Source organism: Mixophyes fleayi, chromosome 3, assembly GCF_038048845.1.
Source record: "Mixophyes fleayi isolate aMixFle1 chromosome 3, aMixFle1.hap1, whole genome shotgun sequence".
Classification (NCBI taxonomy): domain Eukaryota; kingdom Metazoa; phylum Chordata; class Amphibia; order Anura; family Limnodynastidae; genus Mixophyes; species Mixophyes fleayi.
Genome location: NC_134404.1, coordinates 69,043,541 through 69,067,327, shown reverse-complemented (window position 1 = coordinate 69,067,327; position 23,787 = coordinate 69,043,541). Strand labels below are relative to the sequence as shown.

At 40.4% G+C, this 23,787-nt stretch overlaps 1 protein-coding gene across 1 annotated transcript in view; it reads right to left on the bottom strand.

Moving 5' to 3' along the window:
- The window catches only part of LOC142143659 (transcription cofactor HES-6-like), a 200,387-nt gene that overhangs the window by 95,332 nt on the left and 81,268 nt on the right, over nucleotides 1-23,787 (bottom strand). The window lies entirely within an intron of this gene.

Genomic DNA, 23,787 nt, shown 5'->3' with positions numbered 1-23,787 from the left:
AAGTATGGTAAGTAAAGAAAGGGAAGGAGGGGGCAGAGTGAGGATTAAGAGGGGCAGAATGAGGATGAAGAAGGGCAGAGTGAGGCTGAACAGGGGCAGAGTGTGGATGAAGAGGGACAGAGTGTGGATGAAGGGGGCAGAGTGTGTGGATGAAGAAGGGCACAGAGTGTGTGGATGAAGGGGCACATAGAGTGTGTGGATGAAGGAGGGCACAGAATGTGAGGAGGAAGGGGCGCACAGTGTGACCGTGAATGGGCACAGTGTGAAGATTTTTGTACATGTTGTTTTATTTCTCTTAATATTAGCTGTAAGCTATTCTTTGACAGAAATATAATTGAAAAAAATATATAAAAATATCTTTTCCATGGGATTTATGTGTATTATTTTTGCAAACAACTTACTAAGTATTTCTGTCCTGACATAGATACTTATTACGTTATTTTGACCCAACTACTTATAAAATGGGACTGCTCAGTAATTATTTTGGAGGGGTGCCTTGAAAAAATTATGGAGACTCTAGGGGTGCCGCGAACTGAAAAAGTTTGGGAACCACTGGCATAGGTGATGGAGATCACTAACAAAAGTGTTATGATGTCATGTTTAAGTAGATCCCTCAATCCAAATCCATAATATAATCCTTCAATGAACAAAAATAAGGACGAAATGAGTGTACTCTGTATTGTGAATGAACAATAAATCAATATCATAAGGTATTACTTGACTTATTAAGGTGAGAGACAGACTGTTCTAAATTAGCCATGGAGTCTTTACTTATGGAAAGTGTTCAATAATTTAAAAAAAAACAATTAAAAAACAGAATATTGTGTGTACTGTTAACCAAGTGCGATAATTCTAATATATAAACAATGTTTCTAATATTACATATTCATGGATCCCTTTATTAAATAAAAGTCTTTCTTTATTCTATAATCATAAACTAAGAAACATACAGCAGTGGAGTATGTTCTCATAAAAGACATGACAAAAAGGGTCTGGGCCAGCAGCTAGTAAATGAAAATCTGGCAATGTAGCCAAAGATCAGGACAGGTAGCAAACAGTGTATTACAATAAACGCAGCCAGTGTCTTGATAGCTAAGCCCGACAAGTGGTTGTCTGCTGGAAGCAATGAGCACTATGACAAAAGTATTATTTCCTTACTTTTTTATTTTGCGTCTAAAAATGAAATGCCCCTCACTCTTGCACCTGCTCACAGTCCCTTCCAACTAGTTAATACTGACTGATAGCTGCTCAGGCTCTCATCATACAATGAAGTTTGATTGGCTGTTGGAGTTCAGTGCAGGACAAATAATCAGCAAAGGGCTAATAATGCTTTGAATGGGACCTAGCAGAAGAAAGCACTCGATTCTATAAGGGAGAAAGCATCTGGAGTAGGTCAGTAAGTACATATAACAGGCAGACCCATGTATGCAGCATGTACAGTATTTAGTTGGCATCACAAAGGGGTTATATATTAATCTTTGAATCAGATATTGAGCTGCATAGTTAATTTGGCAGCAGATATGGCTCTATATATTACGTTTGGCACCAAATATGGTCCTATATATTGGTCTTGACACTAGATATGGGTTGCTATTCTTTGAATTAGATAAAAGGCTATATGTTACACTTGGCTTGTAATATGGGCCTGCCTTTTAGACTTGACACCATATATGGCTCTCTATTATAGACTTTGCAGCAGATATGGCTGAGCATAGGGTGGACATATTTGTCAAGATGTTCATACAGTATGTGTCTATCCTTGTCTGTTATTGTTATTAGCTGTATTTGAAAAAACAGACAAGCAATAGACGTATTATTTTTTGTTCTTGTTTTGGTTTATTTCTGTATTTAAGGAATGCTAGCAGCAGTGGCTACATAGGCAGAAAATATACATGGCCCCCATTTGCATTAAATTAAATTAGTGACAGTGGGAAGAAAAAACGTACTCCATGACTAGAGCCGTTGGAACACAGTAAGCCCGGAAAGAGCAGCAGGCTGGCGGCATGTGTATCGGGGTGCCTCGCCAATACCTGCATTGATAAAATATGTTTTCTGCTGTGGGCTGGTTGGTGGGTGTTGTTACCTTTTCCGCTTGGACTTGGTATGGGGGCTTAGGACATAGATGCATGCGCAGTGGCACCTAACCTTCACATGCATAATGACATCTCTCCGGTGCATATCCAGTGGCAACTCTCCTTCCCATGTATAATGGCACCTCTCCTGTGCATGCACAGCGGCATCTCTCCTTCACATGCATAATGCCACCTCTCCTGTGCATGGGCGTCGACAACTCTCCTTCCCATGTATAATGGCACCTCTCCTGTGCATCCACAGCAGTACCTCTCCTTCACATGCATAATTACACTTCTCCTTCACATGCATAATTCCACTTCTACTTTACATGCATAATGACACCTATCCTGTGCTTACACAGAGGTACCTCTCTTTCACATGCATAATTATACCTCTCCTTCAAATGCATAGCGGCACCTTAATGAAGCTTCAATGCGTATGCAGTGACGGAGGCCAGGGGGCACATTGGAACCCAGCGTTATCCCTGTCCTTTACAATAACAAAGAGCCCTGGGATCGAGGGAGACTGTAAAAAGCCAGCAACATACCCCATCCACATTCCTACAGATCCAATAGTACCATTCTTTGAAAGAGTGGGGCTCGCATTTGAGGATCATGGTTCAAGGTTCAAAAGACTACAAAGAAGAAAATAATTAAACTTTTTTGAGGAGGAGGTAAATTTTAAAATAAGGGTGCAAACTTCATTACCAAACTGGAGAGGGATCACTGTAGATGCTCTCAGGGAGTCAGCTATAGGACATGATAGAAATATAAACAGAAAGAGACACTAAGTGATAGGTTAATGATGGTAAGTATCCAAGCACTAGAGGGACTGCACACACGACCACATTATAATAACACTTGGTTTAAGGAAAAGAAACAACATGAGTTGAGGAAGTGTTTTAGATGCACTAAAACAGGACACCAAGCAAAAGACTGTACAATGACAAGAGCGAAAGCAAAGAGACTTGGGCCATATAGACACCCACAGTGAAGGCGCACACAAGTCTCAGAGGTTTCTCAACAGTTGCCTGCACAAATGCTTTGAGGCAGAACTGTAGCCAACTCTAGAGGTTAGGTCATACCTGTAGTCCTACAACCAGGCGGGTAAATGTTAATCTGTGGTAAGTATCAGTGTGCAGGGTTATAAAGAAACTGATTTAAAAGTATATTTTGTTGTTAGTGCTTGTTTGTTTTATGTTGTCTCATGTTTGCTTTTCTGATCGCTGGCCGATGGTAGGGAATGAAAATGTTTGTTTTCCTTGTTGTTTAAAAATAACTATCTTGTCTTCTCTTTTCATAGATAAGGATAAACAAAAGAAATATATACTTAGTGATTAAGGGGTTGGATAGAAAAGTGAAAAAATTACTCTTGAAAGACAAATTAACAATGGATCATTGTAACACTCGTCATTTTAGGCTGCAGAGGCTCATGATAGTTTGTTTGGCTGAGAGTCATTATTCGAAATAAAGTATGTACATACTTTGCTCTGAATGTCGTTTTATGCATTTCAAATAGAAACGCATGTGAGATACTAAGTATGAGTCACTAAGGGTTAATTTTGCACTTCTCTATTATAAGCCAGGAAGTCTGTCACAAAGGTATATAGTTATGGTGATACCGAGTTCCATATGAGTTAACAACGGACGACACTGGATTGCACGGTTGACGTAAGACCCCCTAGTTAAGTATGGTGAGGGGTCATAGTTTAGTGAATAGCTAAGGGAATTAGTGGAATAAATAGAGCCATTTTCCCATAGTTTCTAATCCAGCTGTCATGCTTGCTGTAAAATCTCCTTTTCTGCTTTTCTGTTTGTTTTCAAATCCTTATATTCTTATTATTCGTTGCTCTCCTATTCTTCATTCTTTACATCTCTGTTAGTATCTCACTTTTTTCTTGAAGAAGCAAAAAAGATACGAAAACACGTACACATGGTCTCATTCATGGGGCTAAGACATTTGTGACATCAGCAGCTAGGGGTTTGTTTTTATGCGTATAGAAGCTGCTGATTTTAAGCAGAAATGTTTTTGTTGTGGAAATATGATTCATGTAGATTGCATATCTGCCTTTTTCTCTCCTGTGCAAAGTGTGCCTTTATATATATATATATATATATATATATATATATATATATATATGCACGAAGGGGGATTGACGCTGGAGGTTAGACATACAGATATGCATCTCTGTGTAGAACATTGGAGTAGGATTTTTCCCACAAGACCTGACATAATGTGAGACCCTAGAAAATTTAAAATTTTCATGTTTTATATTTTTTTGCACTGTTAGATATGTACTGGATACTGTTATATCTGAAGAAAGTGTTATAGAGATAGACCCCTTTGCCCTTCTCACTTAGCAAAGTAGCTCAAAGTGTGGGATTGAAAATGGCATGTGAGTTGGCAGAGGGAAAATCAATTAATATACGTTGGTCTTCAGCATTTTTCTAGTCTAGGGGGCGACGTTGAGGCGACCAAAAAACTTTTTCTATAGCAATGATAGTACATGAGTAGAATATTACATGGAGGACTTGTGACAGTGGGGTGGGAGGTCACTAGGGGAAAGGTAAGACAGCTAGGTCCCTTAGTTTGGAGTCTCCCAATATTTGGCAAACTGATCACTGTTACAAGGAAACTTGAGCAATGGGAGACTGGGAAGAACGAACAGACAATAGCCCGCCCCACAAGTGTTGATGAAAAGAACTGATGACATTATTAGAGTGTATATTCTAACTCAAGCTGAAGGAGATCATATATGACATTGTTGATAGATAAAGGATGATGTTATTGATGAACATGTACTATCTAAATGTTGTCTGAGCTAAAAGACATGCTTTGGACGAATGATCCTGTTAGACATGAAGAACTGTAGTGGGATATTCTATATTGTTGATACATGTTCTATCGTACCCTGTAACCTTCCATATAATGCAATAAATGTTTTATTGCACCCTTGAAGGGCATACAAAAGGTTATCTCCAAGCTCCAGAGGTATACGGTCTATAGTAAAAGTAAAATTATTTCTAGGATTATGACTCTCTTTTATGGTAACCTGTCAGAGATCTACAGACAGCGTGGTCATACACCAAGGGGGACTTACATTACAGAGCAATGAAACATGGTACTGAAATCCTGCATATAAAATCTTTAAGGTGATAGTTTATTGTACTATCAAAGGGTGGAACTGTCGAAGTCGTATAATTGGATAAACAAAAGTATATTGGTTAATATTGTTTTACCGTGCGATTGCGATCAGTATGCCACGTAAAACACGTGGCACGGCGCTATCGCACGATGAAAAATGCACACATACACTCGCACTCCCACATTAATTTATTTATATATTTCATTTTTATAATGGTTCCATTCCGCAGTCGTTTATTAGCAGATGATATTTGGTTTATAGTTATATATATTATAAGGTTATATGTACACTTTAGTGATATTTAAGGTTCAGGTTACAGGAAATATGTCATGTTTAGTATAATTTTAATCCCCTATGTGTCCGCAGTTGTTCGGTTCATTCACCGAAAGGATCGCACATTGCATAGTCTAGTTAGCGATGTTAGGTAATAAATGTTTAAAATGTTACTGACTGTGTATTGTAAATAGACTAGCCTAAACTGGTTTCTGGGTGGGAGAATCATCTGGAGAGCAGACCCCCACCCCTGGAATTTTGATCCCCCCACCTTTGGAGGGGGTTGTTTGAACTGGCCTATGACCTGCATTACACTGGACCCTCCTGAAGCCTGGACCTATAGAAGCAAGCCACATAATCAGTATTGTTTTCTCTGTAGCACTGAGTGTATATATACAAGTTCCCTGGGACCAGCTGGGGCAGTCATCACTGAAGACAGTCTTCTAGGCTGAAGGACTGTTCTAGCTGGATCCAGCAGAGGGCGCAGCGTATGTATGTATGTATTTGGTATCGGCTGTACTGTATTATAATTATGTATCAAACTGCTAAACCTTTTGCTTTTGCTAAATAAATCGATTGTGCTTTGGACCCACAAGAAATCGCTTAGACAATGCTTATTGGAAAATGATAAAATTACTTTAATAAGCTTTAGAGGGGATAAACATTAATTAAAATATATATTCATAGAAACATGATTCTATAAAGGTTAGCTGTATTGTGATGATGAGTATAAAACATATGGAGCACTGTGGCAACAATAGTGCTCTCTGTCCATTAATACTTATAGTACCAAAGTCATGTTCACTAAATGTAAAATATATATATATATATATATATATATATATATATATATATATATATATATATATATAACAGTGTTCTCCCAGAAACTTAAGAATTGAGAAGCAGCCAGGTGGGGGTAATTGTAACACTTTTCAATAATATTTGGAGGTTATTGCCCATACCTGCCAGGACTGGTGGTCAGTGGTCTAATACACACTGCTGGTTGTAGTGCTTACATAGGGCCTTATTCATTAAGGAAAGTTAAGTAAAAAAATTAGTAATACCACTTTCACTTTGCCGTCCCTGCAATATCCCGGGTTTTTCAAGCTGGGTTTTTGCCGAGTTACAAAGCATCTCAGCTCAGGGACCCCGTTCACACTGCACCTTGGACCCGGGAAATTCCCGGGTTGACCCCATTCATACTGAACCCAGGTCTGTCCTGGCAATAAGTGTTAGTCATGACAAGAGGAGCTTTGATTGGCTGAAAAATAGTGAGGCGAAAATCCAAGACCGTGATTGGGGTGGAGATCCCAGTACACATCATTGAGGATGCAGCTTAACCCTTTTATTTACCACCTGTTGCTGGCTGCGCTTTATCCCATGCTGTTTTAATATTTTAGATATGTTATTGTAAACTGTTGCATCCTTAACAGTGCCTGTGATCTGTTTTTTGATCTCCTCATCTAACAGTCAACAGCTCTCGCACCTTGTCATCTAGCCAGTGTGTCATGATTGCTCCTATCTCGCTTCTCTGCAACACTGAAATTATGTCATCCTCCTGCGTTCCTAATCCCCCAATTAGCTTCTTTATGTGAGACCCGGGTTGAAAAACCCGGGTCGCACCGTTCACACAGCAGGCGACCCGGAACTGACACGGGAATAACCCTTCAAATGTCCCGGGTCTAATTCCTGGGATTTTGCACTGACCCCCTTTCACACTCAAGCTCGCCCCAACAAAAACCCGTGTTTTTTAGGCAGTGTGAAAGTGATATTAGTAGTCTCCTGGACAAAACCATGTTACAATGCAAGGGGTGAAAATTAATTTTCTATTTTGCACATAAGTTAAATACTGTCTATTTTTTCATGTAGCACACAAATACTTGATAGCTTATTTGTACACTGAAATTTAAAGTTGATATTTGAGTGCTACATGAAAAAATAGACAGTACTTAACTTATGTGCAAAATAGAAAATTAATTTTCACCCCTTGCATTGTAACATGGTTTTGTCCAGGAGACTACTTACTCAATTCTTTATTCTGTTATAAAAGGAGAAACAACAGTGTATTCTATTATAATAGGACTCTGTTAGACTCCAAGAGCCAGGTGGCAAGTAAAACCAGCCGGGTGGAGCACCCAGGAAATAGGTGCTGGGGAGAACACTTTATATATTACCAGGGCCATAACTACTGCTGTGTGAGAGAGGCGCAGCGCTGAAGGGGGGCGCGACTTGAATATTTTAGGTTAGTTTGGTTAAAATTGCTGTGCAAAGAGGGCACCAGTTTTCCTTCTCGACCCAGGCACTAAAATTTTAAGTTACAGCTCTGATATTGACTTATATCCATGTGTCTTCACCTTGCCTCTGTGATAATTTGTTACATATAACTTTCATAGGACTCTCCCTGGAAATTTGGCAATAATGTTATGGATGAGGAACAATGGATCACGTATAGCCTAAACATTGATGGAATCAAAATGTTTCATATTCTAAAAAAATTGACAAATTTTTCCTGAATGTACCAGGGTTTACATGTGATCTGTAGATCGGGGAACCCGACGCATTTCTTCCCCCGATTTTGCAGCTGGCAGCGCTAGGAATAATAGTGTGTATAGGGGAGAACCCCACGGTTTTTTTTTCTTTTAATTCATATGATTTTTACTGTAAACAGCTGTCGGACTCGCTCGCAATGCCCCCTTAATGCCAGTAATACGAATGTCGCCATTTACAGTTTCAGCAATCACACTGTCAGCATTTATGTGTGTCGGCATTTCTTACATATAGGTTTTTATGGTGTCTGGATTCATTGACTGTCACTTTTTATTATGTTAGGTATTTCTTACTTGTCATTATTTTATGTGTCTACATTTTTGTGTCACTGTTATTGGTATTGGCATTTTCGTCATAGGAAATTCATACCCCACCGATTTAATCTAAGCTACTTAAAAAGTAACATAACAGCATGTGAAGAGTGTTGTAAAGCATTTAATTATTGATATATTTTCATCTAAAAACTTAAAATACTTGGACAAGAGTGTGCCCTATAGCTGTGTAGTTATAAATTTAAAAACAAAAAACCTAAAATAATACATTTTGTTTATGTGTTTCACATGACAACAATGCAGAAAGTCACCATACAGGCAGCCCATGCCCAAGAGGCAGAGTATAGGATGGCGGAGGAAGGGCTTTGCTTGTTTTATAGGCATAACACTGTAGGCCTTGAATGAATCAATGTTGTCCAAACAAATTGATTGTGTAGGTGTTTGTATTAATTGAATCATCTTATTTTGTTTTCACATTATACTACCCCACCTCCAACCAACTAAACCTGTATTTGCATACATAAACAACTATGTGAGATGTGTTAATATTTGCAAATGGAACTCCTGTGGCATTTTGCAAGAGACATGTCTGACAAATGTGTGGAAGTAGTGTATTTCCAAGAAGTTTCAGCATATTCCATGAAGGTGAGGGTACTGCACAGGAATATGATGCTGCTCTGCTTCTTCAAGGAATTAGACTCGGCAGTAATAACTGCAGAGGAAAGGGCAAACCCACAGTTGGAGATGGTGGACATCTGATTTATTCCACCACCAGTTGAGGATGTAGCTGTTCCCCACCTGCCGCACATGCGGTCACCCAGGCCTCTCTACCAGTCCCAGTAGGAGACAGCACCACAAGCCCCCTGCCTGCCACCGGGCTTCTCTGAAGGCTGCACAGGATGAACTTGGGTTGCCCCAGCAATCAGTATGCACATTACTGGTGGTCTTGTCCTTTGTAGGGGCTACAAAAGACAAAGCAGGGACGAAAGTGGGACCCGGGAACAGCGGACATGTTCCTGTTATTTGGAGTTGTGCGCATGGGATAGTTCTCAGGATTGGTGTGCAAGAGACTAGAAGAGTGTTGTTGAAGTGAGAGTAGGGTCAGCTTAGGTATGGAGACTGTACTCTGTTCTCAGGCAGTGGTTGGCAGACGAGGACATGTGACGACTCCAATGAGTGAGATAACCCCCTGGAGTAGCCAGAACCAAAGGATTCACCGTAGTGGACCAGCTTTCACACAGCAGCGGTCTATCATAAATAACCCCCATATCCTCATAAATAATCGCTCACCATAATTAACTCCCTCCTAGTAATCCTTAACCAACTGATCAAACAATCCTCTCATCGTTATTAACATCTTTAAAATCATTAAATCTCTCATCAACAGCGACCTCCCCATCATTAATTGGCCCCCAACATTACAAATCAACGCCCTTATAATCATTAACTCTGACATCATCCCCCTCCTACTTAATTAACCCTTCATTATAATCATTAAATCCTTTATCCCCATCATAACAATCCCTTCAAATTACTAATATACCCCTGTATATAAATAGCTGATAATGATGATGATACTCATTAACTCCCTCATCTCCATAATTAACCTCAAAATCATTAATTAATCCCATTTATATTCATTAACCCCCTTAATCATTACCTCCCTCAGCCACATTAATAGTACCCCAATAATATTATTAACCCCCTCGCCCATATAATTAACTCCCAATCATCATGCATAGCCGCCTCAACATTAATTTCCCACCTAGTATATTAATTCCTCTCTCCATCCCTACTTTCTTGTTGCTGCACCGCTATTCCTGTATTAGTCAGACGGGAACCAATCACATGTCCACACAGCGTGCCCTGTAGTCAGGAGTGGGGGGGAGGTCCCACAGCTGCCTGTCAGCGTAAGTGGCCAGCAAGGGAGAGGACATGCTGTCTGTGCTTCCCATGCTCTGTGCACTTGTTAATTATACTTGTTAATAATACAGGCACCACTGTAGTCCCGCCAGCACTGCGCCGTACTTGCACTTGAGCCACTGTTTTCAAATCGTCCGCTGCCTGACTGACATGATGACTTATTCAGCGGGGGCTGTGCCACTTAATCAATTGGATTAAGTGGCACAGCGTTGATGACTTACAGTGATGTTCATATAATTAATAAGTACAAAATTAAAAAAAAACAACAACTTTATTTCATTGGCTTTCCATGCCCCCTTTAGTGGCTCGCTTTGCCTCTCTGCTGGCTGGCCACACACCACTGTAGCAGCTAGTTACACCCGTTTGGCGCGCACACATGCTATTTCACAGATCATTACTATTGCATTACCCCAATTGGCCCCACACACCCCATTCCATATGTGGCTAGATTGATGGCTCTAGAAGAACAGGATGAGGAAGCAGAAGAGTACATCATCAAGTCCAAATACCTGCTCTTCAGATCCATGGAGATCGACTGGTGGATAAATGGAATGTTTCTATGAATTAGGATGGTGACTCCCTTATGTTTGTACTCAGCTGACGCAAAAAAAATTGCCTAAACTGTTTGCCTTTTAAAAAGAAATGCATGTCAGTGAAGTGTGTTTCTTCCAAGAAGCGCAATATCTTAATTCTCTGTTCAATGACCCCTCAATACAAAGGTGCCTTTCCTAGCCGAGTTTAAACTGGTGACATTGATAGAAAGAAGTTTTAAAATCATTGGTTAAAAAGAAGTGTTTTATGCCAATGTTTAAGTTTAAAAATTAGATAGAAGTTTAACAATTTGGAGGGTAGCCTGGTCTGGGAACAGAGGCTTTAAGGATAGGGGGTAAGAACATAGAGGGAAGAGAAGGAAAGAACAGGAACAATACTGACTCGGAAAGTAATCCTTTAAGGGGTACAACCTTGTGCAGGTTCAACACAAATAGCAATCTAGAAGTTGAAATTAGATAACAAAAGTGGGTATAAGTGGGGGTGATCAGCGCAATCATGCCAAGTAGAGGTGACGTGGGGGGTCCTTTAAAGGACTTGAGGTTAAGACCACAGTGAGGGTGACAATGTGAAAATAGTGCATTACAATTGTGTGTATAATCAAATATAACAAGATGCTGTAAATAACTGAACATATTAGAAAATTATAACAAAGAAAAAAATAGCTGTGCGGGTGAAGTAGTCTTGATTCCCTTAGAACTGACTGCAGGGGCGGATCTAGAAAACTACTGTACCCGGGGCAATTTAGGGGGGTGGCGATTTAGGCCCCGCCCCTTTCTAACAGTTTAGGCTGCCGACGGCTGTACAGTATGTGCAGGTCCGTCCAGCCGTGACAGGCAGGGACAGTGTGCTGCCCGGCTGCTCTGATTGTGTTTTGAACACAATCAGAGCAGCCGGGCAGAACACTGTCCCTGCCTGTCACGGCAGGACGGACCTGCACATACTGTGCAGCTGTCGGCAGCAAGTGTCTGCTAGGGGGGGGCGATCGATCGCCCCCCCCTGGATCCGCCACTGACTGACTGGGGGAGACGGCATGGAAGGGAAGAATTGGCATAAAATTGCAATGTCATTATTCTGTTGCCAATAGATTAAGATGACTGGAAGCTAAAGTATATTGACAGCCGAAACAATGTGAAAACTGCTAAATAATCAGCCCAGCCGTGTCTGTTCAAAAAAGCAAAAATAAGAAAACAAAGTAAAAAAAAAAAAGAATAAAAAGATAAACGGCTATATAAAGAGTCTTTAGAGATTTAGTTTACAGATGCTTTTGGAGAAGAGCAGTAGCTGCTGATGAAGGTTTTTTCCAGCTGCTACTCGCAGATAGCAGATCCAGGGCAGAGGTTTAGACTTCAGTGGGTATCCCTAGCATAGGTAAAACCATACTTACCAACTTTTTCAGTTGGTGTCCGGGAGCCTCTCTGGGGCAGGTGGGCGTGCGAGGGGCGGGGCTCCAAAATCGTGTCATTTTGGCACCGCCCCGTGACGTAATGACGCAAAACGCGTCATTTTACAGCAGGGGTGGGGCCAAATGCTGCGATTCCCAGGGAGAATCGCAGCATTTTGGCCCTAATTCGGGCAGATGCGGGAGATTTCCACACTCTCCCAGGAGTCCGGGAGACCCACCCGAAATGCGTGAGTCTCCCGGACATTCCAGGAGAGTTGGCAAGTATGGGTAAAACATCTCCGCCTTGTTCTACAATTTTGGTGAAGAAAGGTTGATTTTCATTAAACACTTGTAACAGGATCAGGAAACACCTGCTCTACTTGTAGTCGCATTGTTGCAGAAACTTGGTGACTTCCTGAAGATTGTTACTCATTTGAATTTTTATTGGAGATAATCCTAGAACATTTGATCTGAACCATTCGAGTAGTGAATGGTATAATCTGTTCCTTGACTCTATAATGGTGCATCACACTATGGGCTAGATTTACTAAGCTGTGGGTTTGAAAAATTGGGGATGTTGCCTATAGCAACCAATCAGATTCTAGCTTTCATTTATTTAGTACCTTCTACAAAATGACAGCTAGAATCTGATTGGTTGCCATAGGCAACATCCCCACTTTTTCAAACCCGCAGCTTAGTAAATCTAGCCCTATGTCTTGTTTGATGATTGGCCAAGGTAACATTTTGATTCTAATATTGTTCTTCCTTACCTATTTACATGATATTCCTGTTTTTTTGAGGAGATATAGTTCAGCCTTGATGTTAGATATTACTTTATTGGTTGATAGTTGAGCATAGCAGACGTCATCAGTTTTAGTTTCAAAGTGTGTCAGTTCTGTTTCCCAGCATTGCAATCATAAATTTTGTCATTCCTTTAGTAACCTAGGGCCTGATTCATTAGGTCACGTATTCTGAGCGCAACCTGCACTCAGAATATGACGTCCATATTTTGGCTTTGCATGCACCTGAATTCATCAAGCCACGGATCACATACATGACAGCATGGGAAAACCCCCTACAGTATAAGTAGACCTTGCGTCTATTTATATTTAATTCAGCGATGAGTTTTCCTCCATAGAGGAGCAAAAGTCTGGTCGTTCATCATGGTTTCATTTTTGCCAAGCCTGTTCTTGTAGATTGATTAAGGGGGCTTTTGGATTGAAGAAAGAAGATGTTTTTCACAGACATTTGGAATATTATGGGGTCCTCTGGACTGAAGAAAGAAGATGTTATTCACAGACTTTTGGAATGCAATTATTTTTTGGCTTTCATTTTTTTTAACTACTCCTGGTCCTGGAATGTTATTTTTTTGGACAGCAACAGGACGTTGGGAATATTGTGGCTTTGTTTTGGGTATAGTTTGAAGCCTTATTAAATTGAAAGAAGAAGAAGATCGAATCCCTTACAGGTGGAGAAATCAAAAGTAAATATATGGGGTTTTATTATTTTTAATAAATAGAGTTGGTTATAACGAGAGTTTTGTGTTTTATTCTAGTTTTTTTTTAGTTTTATTACAGTAATGTGGTTTGAAAGAGGGTGTTGTGTTTTATTTACATTTTACTTTGTGGTACTATAGGACACAGCAGGCCCTGCGTGTCAGGGCATGGTGGCACTTGTAATTCTCCAAGTGCCAGCATAGCCTGGCTGCCATGGATATGCTGGTGCTTGTAGTTCTACAAGCACGGGAATACCCATGACTTTATATGATAAGAGTTAACACAAGCAGTTTCAATTGGTATCACAAAGGTTTGATTACATGTATTTCCAGGAACCATTGAAATAGAGAAGTGTTTCTCAAAGGAAAACAAATTTTACCAGATTAAGCATTACATATGTTAGATTCTATTGTACAATTATTACATGTTGTGTCCTTAATAGACATTGAAAGTCAGTTCTGGCCTGTAAGAGGGGACTGAGGCAACAATGAAGTAATAATTATAAGAGTGCTGGAGCTTACCAGTCACAGACTGCACAATACTGCAGAGGAGTCCTTAGTAGTGTGATCTGTCCCCGGATCTGGAGGTTGCTGGTTAAATCACCAGGCCAATTATTTATATGGCACTTGCGGGAACCAGGACCTCAATTATAAGAGATAAGATGCTCCTGCCTGTTGGGATCAGTCCCAGCTGCTTCCATGGGCTGTTAGGCTTAAGTTTTTGCTCAAAGACAGTTTGTATCCAGACAAAAAGTAGAGCCATCGGGATATCTTTAATGCAGGCAAGCTAAACTTTTCAGTGGATATCGGCCTCTTGCTCCGAATAGGCATTGGAGCCCAGTAGACGGATTAGGCCACACACTGAGGCGCACCATGCAGAACCAGTTGTATATTAGGCATAGTCCCACCAGCTAGGATTGAAATGCGGTAAACCAAAGTGCTGATGGTGGCTGAATTAATTAATTTAAAGAGCATGGTTCATGAGTTCTCTTTGGACACGTCTGACAGGATCACACGTCAGACCACGGCCACAACCTAGATAGGTTTTAACTATGATGCTTCCTGGCTGTACCTACGTATCTCCTGGGGGCTGTGTGAGCATTGTGTGCTAATAAAACACAGTCAGGGTTAGAGTAACTGTGTAGCCATAGGTCACACATGTTTAAAGGGTTCATTGAGTGATGGAGTTGCGAGAAGTGAAAGTGGTGAACTGGCCAGGAAATTGAGCTTCTATAAATTGAGGGTTGTATACTATGCGGTGATTCCATAGAACCTTGTATTCCTGGCGCTTTGAAGTCATTTGTATTGAAATAGAAATGTTAAAGACAAAGCCCACCTGGATTTATAAAATTGCTGTTTGAAGAAAATGACTTGAAAGCACCATGATTCAGCGGTTCTACAGAACCACCGCATAGTAAATAACCTCTATGTGCCTATAATCCAGCCACTGCTACTTTAATACCCTGCATACAGGTGTCTAGCATACAATCTGCCTCTTAATTATGCAGAGTAGTCACTGTTACATTTCATAAAGATGTCTTCTTAAGTCATAGCACAGGAGGAGCTTCTGGGGAGTGACGGAGCCACTATTCTCAATAATTAAAGTTAACCGAACTTAGGCTCTGTAATTTGGAGCCTTCCCATTCACAGAACCAAATCTTCTGACATTGACATTGGATGTTAGGCTGCTTGAACATATGTACAATTAGATGGACATCAGGGGCAAACAGATATAAAAGGGCACCATCCCCTCTTCACCTCCCCACACACACCACTCTGTAAGGTGAATTGAAGGTAGATGTACACACCAGTGAGTAGTCTAACAATACTGCAGTATTATGTCCCAGCAGCCCAGCCCCCCTGAATCTATATTGCACTGGGTCTTACTGTGCCTGGAGGTGCTGGAACTCTCCCAGCCCCACTGAACTATGGTATACATTTTATATACTTTATCCATAGTGTTATATCCATTTGCATACCCTTACCTGAACCCAAATGTACTACTATCTATTTGTGCGTGTATACATGTGTTATTTTACTAAACTTATGTAATACAGGTTGACGTGTAAATGAGGATGCTCAAAGGTGTTTATCTGTATCATTGATTGAAAATTGTTTCCTTTCTTAGGGTTGTTTGAAGTATCCTTTCATAATCATGATTTCAAGGTTTTAAACTGTGTAACCTGGCTCAGAAAATAATAATCCACAGGTATGTAGTAATTCTCTGCTTGCTGAGCTTTTATAGTGCATCTGTGCAGATTTATTCTGGTCTGTAGCTATTAGCCAACATAACCTGCATTCCTGCAGTTGATACATTGTATGAAATCCCATACATTACTAGATGTGCTATAATCTGATGTTGAAGGCTCCATATAGCTATTCATATTGATACATTTGCAGCATGGGTCCACACATGGTTTTTGTCCCTTTTGCAATGGTCCTAAATAGGTTTTGGGGGTATCTTTGGTGGCTATTTTTTTCTGTTGTCTCTCCCTATTTTCTGTAACACCATAACCTAATTAGACATGCATATATCTACACCAGTCTGTATCTTTCAATACATGCCTGTATATATGTAGAAAGATAGCAAGGTTTCTTCTTAAACATTTCTACATTAATACAGTATTGCTCATACTTGCCAACTTTTCCTCGTTGGTTTCAGGGAGATGGGGGGTGGGGCTTGACTAATTGCGTAATTTTGGCCACGCCCCCTAAACAATTGTCACAATTTTGGCCAATTACAGTAGGGGGTGGGTTAAGATTACGCAATATTTGCATCATTAAGCCCCGTCCCCACCAATTATCTATTGTGGGGGCGAGAATCGGGAGGCTGCCCTGCTCTCCCGGGAGGTCTGCCAGAAATGCAGGAGTCTCCCGGACATTCTGGGAGAGTAGGCAACTGTGCGTTAAAGAAAAGCAGCTAGTTGTCGACCTCTCCATCACTGTCGACAACTCCTCTATCTCCTCTGTCCCCCAACTTCGCTGCCTTGGTGTCACCCTCGACTCCTCTCTCTCCTTTGGCCCCCATATCCTCTCTCTTGCTAAATCCTGCCGCTTCCAGTTGCGTAACATCGCTCGCATCTGGCCCTTCCTCTCCCAAGATGCCACTAAATGCCTTATTCACTCTCTGATCATCTCCCGCTTGGACTACTGCAACCTCCTCCTTACTGGCCTCCCCCTCTCTCATCTCGCTCCCCTTCGATCTGTACTTAACGTAGCCGCTAGGCTTATCTTCCTTTCTCGCCGCTCCTCTTCTGTCTCCCCCCTCTACCAATTCCTCCACTGGCTCCCCTTCCCCTACAGAACTCTGTTCAAGCTCCTCACTCTTACATACAAGGCCCTCGCCAATGCCACTGCACCCTACATCTCTACACTCCTATCTATTCATGCTCCATCCCGTTCTCTCCGATCTGCCAATGACCGTCGCCTATCTTCCCCCCTCATCACCTCCTCCCACGCGCGAATCCAAGACTTTGCCCGCGCTGCCCCCCTCCACTGGAACAAGCTCCCTCCCTCCATCAGGACTTCCCCTAACCTGTCCAGTTTCAAACGGGCTTTAAAAACCCACCTTTTTCTTAAAGCCTTCCAGTCTCCCACTTAACTACCTACCTTATCCTCTGCCTCTGTCCCTCTACTCTCCCTCTCTCCCCTGTGTTTCTCCGTCTGTCCACCCCTCCCCTTAGATTGTACGCTCCTCTGAGCAGTGCCATCTCTCCTCCTGTTTCCACCACTTCTAACTCTGCTCTCCAGCTACTTTGCCCTCCTCCTCGAGGGCCCTCCTCCCCCCTCTGGGGGTCTCCGTCTTCTGCGCCCTCCTTTTGGGCCCCGTCATTTGCGGATACTCCCCCCGCCCTCACTAGCTGTGCATTGAGCTTACTGAATTACTGTGCTTTATGTTTACTGTACTGTGCTGTCTCACCTTGTTTTGTAATTCGTTTTTGTCCCTGTACGGCGCCACGGACACCTTGTGGCGCCCTATAAATAAAAATTAATAATAATAATAATGAATCTCTAGAGACTGAAGTGTCTTTTACATTTCTGTCTCCATTACTGAAGTCATTTTGTCTTCAACCTGTCAGTCTTTGATTAAATCTTGGTCTCCATTAAAATGGCCACCTCCTCAGGCATCAATAAATGGACATAGGACACAATTTCTGAACTGTGTCATAATGCCACAGATGGCAAAGCCAACCACGTCTTGTACTGGCTCAGCATCAGGGAGAATGCCAGACTCTTCAGGGAATGAGGGAGATCACCCCTATTTCAGGGAGCCTCCCTGACATTCAGGGAGAGTAGGGAATTATGGTATTGCTTGGTATAACAAAGAGATATGAACTCTCAAATGCTTGATCACCAAATACTAGAGTGCTCAACTTTATACATTAGAATATTAAGACTATCTTTTCTATTGTAGTTCAATGTGTGAAGTTTGTATTCAACTAAACCTCACTTTAATGTATGCCTGCCATCTAGTGACGAATAAATATACTCCATGTACCATATTGTCTATGGTGTCATCGATATAAAAAAAAGTAGTGAAATATTTATAATATAATGATATATAATGTTAGAATTTCCAGATAGCCCAGTCCCCATTTTGAATGTTGTGTCTCATGCAGCTTTCTCTCTCCCTCAATGCTAGAACGGATTGTTAGAGCTGCCGGTCTGAGGGAAAACCCCTCCCTCAAATTTCTAAACACCCCCAAAGTTCTCTACCAATCTGTTCTATGAGTAATACCTGTGGTATATCTAGTCCCAGGCAAGGTATTTTAAATACATAAAGGAGGGCTTGATGGCTGTATATACCTGCCTTGTGCCAGACGTCCTCATAAGTTTAGAAATAAACTAATGTATGTGTATATATATATATATATATATATATATATATATATATATATATATATATATAAATTCAGTGATCAAAGCGGAACGTTAGAAGTGACTGTATGGTAAATGTAATGGGAATGTAGGTGAATGACATTTGCTAGTTTTATAATGAAAGCAGAAGTGGCGGTATGACAATTCCCCCTTATATAAATCCACTTCGGCTCCTCGTGTCAGCTTCAGTACAAGTTTCCAGCCTTGTCCTGAAGCTGACACACTTTCCATGTTCCCCCTTTAAGCTACTTTCAATGAACCCATATAAAATGTCCCAAATTTACTTCTGCAACTCACATTTACAGGGACTTAAAATATGCAGCTTATAAATGTTGTCGCCATACTAATAAATGTATAGATGAAGTATATCTGGGCTTTAAACTTTATTCTCTTTTTGTCATATTTTCTACTTTTAAAGGATAACTTGAAAATGAAGACCTTAGTTTTAGGTGGAATAAAAGGTTTACTAAAGAAGAAAATGTCACTTACCAGCACACCACTTATCCTTCATTCCAAGCCTGGTAGGACACACAGACCAGACAATCGAGAGTGCAGATTAATTACATTTTCGTATTTAACATAACTCCACCTAAAACTCATTTTGTGCTTGTATGGAATTCCTTGGAAAGATCCTTCCTCAGTTACTGCCTCAAACTTGCCCATGTCTCATAATGAAATAGCCCAGCATTGGGCACATTATGTACTCAGTTGGTGCTGCTTAGTCAGGAATGTGACTAGTGAGGTCAGATGATGTACGAGATTGTGGATGACCAATGAAAAGAGCTGGTTTTCTATATTGTAACAGTTCCAATCCATCCTCATTGTTTCTCCAGGTCCTGTCACATTTTACTCTCTCTTTATTCACAAATACCAACACTACCACAATAGTTTTCCCATTACAACCAGAATAGTGATTTTGCTCAGGTCATAAGAAAATCAATTACAAGAATTATGGACAGTACAGTGACCAGCATTGCTGCTGCACAGGATTGTGGTCATGGGTTGGATTCCAACCAGGGTCCTATCTGTGTATTTGCATGTTCTCTCCATGATTGCAGGTTTCCTCCAGCAGCCTAAAAACATACTGGCAGGTTAATTGGCTTCTTAGAAAATGAGCCCTAGTATAGGTGTGGCAGGAAGTTTATGCTATAAGCTCCAATGGGGCAGGAACAAATGCAAATAACAACATATTCAATGTACAGCTCTTGTGTAATTTAATTGGTTCAAAATAAAAAAAAAATCAATTTGTCACGTTAATTTGTGTCTATCCATCACCAGAGGCATCACAGGCCTTGCTAAGTTTCATTTATTTTTTTAAGGAAAAAATAAAATGCTGTAATTAGTAACCCTTCAATTTCTGTGTAAAGGAGCATCTGCAGAAGTTAAAGCCATATGGAGCAGGGCATTTTCAATTTTTACATCTTTACTTTGTAATATACTGTATATCGATAAGTTGGGAAAGGATGTAACAGAATTGAGGGATGGTTTATTCTGCATTGTGCGCTTCAATGTGGCATCCAATTGGGTTGACCATGACTCCTGTCCTGATTCACCACACACTTGCAGTCAGTGCAGTTTGAGCCTGCTGTCCAGACTTCTCCACACCTATGGATCAGTCTCCGCTTACAGTTTGCCAAGAGGCGAACAAAGCAGAAAACCTATAGTGAGGCAGAGAAGCTTGTCCAAAAGTGGGCAAAACCTTTAAGAAAGGTGCAGGAAAAGCATAAGGTTTATATACAAATGGAACATGGCAACAGAAGCATCTGCCCTAGTGAAGGGGTCAACCAAGAGAAGGATAGGGTCAATGTAGACATAGGGGGAGTGTTGAACACAAACCAAAATATTACACTCACACATATATATCTATATACATAGATACATATACACGGAAAAGGTTTTTAGGTTTGCAGAAAAGGTTTTTAGGTTTGCAGCAGGTAATTTACGCTACAAGTTCATTGTCACTAAATATTTTGCTGCAAATGTACACTTTGCCTCATCGTAAACTAACTGGAGAGTAGATAAATGAGGAAATATTGACTCTGCCTGTAGTCTATGGCTGTTACAACAGAGTTATTTGCCTATCTTACCAGCTATTGCATAATGCCCCAATTATACTAACCAATTGCAGACTGTTTCCCCTAAAAATCACAACTTCCCAATAGCTGCCTACAACGCTAATGCAAAATGTATTGTGTTAGAAGATGGCAGATTTATCTGTTGCTTTTACAGATAGTGAGGACAGTAGCTCATTTGTTGTTTGTTCTTTTATATAGCAATTAAGGTTATTTACTATTAGGATGTTTACTGTTAAAAGTGTAGACTGGGTCTATTTTTGTAAGAAAGCACAAAAAAAAAATTGTAAAACTTAAAGTAGAACTTAATGTACAACAATATTTACATGTATGAGTAGCACGTGAATTGAACATCTTACCATTCCAGGGATACAAGACCTGCTCTTGAAACGATTAGTTTCCCACTATATGTTTCATTGTCCCAAGTCATGTTATGGATTTGATAATGAATGAGTCTCTGCTTTAGCTGAGTTTTTACATGACATATATGAGAATGTACAATACTAATAGAGTATTTAAACTATACTGGAGCTTGCCTTACTTCCTACAGAAACAGCAGAGTACTGCACACTTATGATCATACCAGTACTCAGCCAACAAAGGCAGAGATACAGTACAAGGTCAATAAATATATTACATCTATCATTTTCAAAAGCATACATGGTTTTTTTACCTTTTTTTCAGGTAATTGAGAAGGAGACTAACAAGTGGGAAGCAACCAAATGAAACCGCCAAACCCTGGTCTACTAAATACTAGCACTCCTTTATCAGACAAGTAGTAAAGATCCCACAAAGACATAATCTGGTTATATCTTATCTCCAACACTTAGGCTAGGTCTACACACTAGATTTTTCCGACCAACGTGTTATCTCAAATGATTGTCCCTACGACTGAAGGTCCGATCAGTTCGGCAATTCATGCGTACACACGGACAGGATTTCCCTTCAGATCTGTGCTCTTCATCTAGTCCTCTAGTCTTCAGAGAATGACAGCACAATAATCATTCATTTTTGTCACACTGATTAAAACCGCCTTGTTATAGCTATACACGTCCTGACGAATTTCGTTAGCTTCTGTTACTCTGAAACAAAACATTCTGTCTCAGAACGAACAAATGAATTATTCCTTCTGCAGCACTCGACATTTACTCACAAGAACATTCAGCACTAGCATCAGCTGAAAAGAACACTACTCTGTAAACTCTATGGAGCATGAGTGCATACACACCTCATTATCGGTCCGCGATTGGTTGGAAAATATTAAACAGTACGACCAACCAAAAGAAACGAAGATCGGCCCTTTGGAACGACTTTACATCATCATGTCACTATACACACTCACACGATATCTGACCAAACAGCTGATTGGAGGTTTTTCGTGCAATCATCGGGCCAGTGTGTATCTAGCCTAAGTTTAGCTTTGGTGTGCAAGCAGATAGATGGGTCTTTATCTGATGTTTATTTTATTTGACCAGAGAGGTCACTCAGTATGGAATATTCATAAGTATCTTAGGCTGGGTACACACTACAGAAAAATTCTCCTAATGCGAAATCCTTAATGATTACAGAGAAAAAAATCCCGATCAGCATGCCGATTCATGTGTACACGTTTTACTTTCAGATCTGTGCGCTTCAGTGTCATAACCATCGGCTGAAAAGTTTGTTACTCTATGGAGTGTACAGAGATCTATGGACACTGCCAGTCATGAGTGCATACACACTGCAGACATTGTTCCATCGGTGAACAACATTTTTAATTCGGTTTAAAAAACAAATTAAGTCATACAATGTGCTTTGGAGCAATAACCGTTCATCGTTGCAGCACACACTAATATATCTGTCCGAAACAGTCAATTATCGTGCGATTGGTTTGATAATCAGCTAAAAACCCTGTAGTGTGTACCCTGCCTTAAAAAAAAAAAAAAAAAAAGCAGGTGGCACAGAGCAAGCAGCGGTTTAGTTGGGTATATTCGACACTCTGATGCAGACCTGTTCCCTTATATGTCCTAACAAGAAATGTAACAGGGCATCTGCTTCTATTCAGGCATCAGATTTAAAAATACTTTTAAAAAATAAAAGGTTTTGTAGCACTTGTTTTGTTATTATGCCACTGTTTTTTCTTTAGAGGTTTTCCCCTACTACCCCATTTGGCAGTGTGTTAATAAAGCGTATAAGGTGGCCACTGCCCTCCATTCAGCTTTATCAATACATGTCCACTAAACAGTATATGGATCATTTATTAATCTTTATTGATTTATCACCCACACATTTCGCTCTTTATAATCATTCGTACTCCTCCCAAGGTATCACAGGGACACACAGATCTACCAGTAGTGGGGGAGAAGGCTTAAACGTAATAAGGCGTGATCCACTAAAAACCAGATAGGAAAACAAGAGTAACATGCTCATATGTAATTCTCCCTACAGAAGATGCATTAATTTTCTAGCTATTCCCATCTATACAGTGCCAGTAGCAGACAGGAAGTGATCCTCTTTCAGAAGGGAACATGTATGACAGTCCAAAATAGGCTAATTAGGAAAACCCAACACAACAGGAGACTGAGTAATGGATTTGTAAAGCACGTGGAGTTTATGTGGAGTAAATATATCTATGCGCTAAGGGCCATATTTAATTGTTGGCGAAAACGCTCAAAAACTTGCGGCGCGTGCTCTATTACCGTTATTACGGTAGTTTTCTCGCTGGAGTTCAGCTCGCAGCTCCCTGAGCTGAATTCCAGCTTACTATTACCGTAATAACGGTAATAGTTTTAACGCCGCAGGATATTCAAACAATTGAATATGCCTCAATGTGTTCTTACAGGTTTAACTTGTCCAGATGGTTCAGTTTACCTTTAAAAGTATCAGTGTTGGTATGTAACTTATGTGATCTGCTGACACAATTCCTTTAATTATAATAACACTAACATTCCTGTTTGTTTGTCTCTGCTGTACACTCAATGAGATCATGGGGAACTGAAACTGAAGCAGGAAGACAGGAGAAAGGCCAGTTATTTACTGGTGAGTAATCCTCTCTTCTGATACAACCGCAAAAGACTAAGCAAAAGTTATTGTATAATTAAAAATAATAACACTATACTGTTTTCAGGATATGTCACTAGATTATCAGGATAGCAAGTACAATAGCAGTCCCTATTCACAATAGATGCAAACTA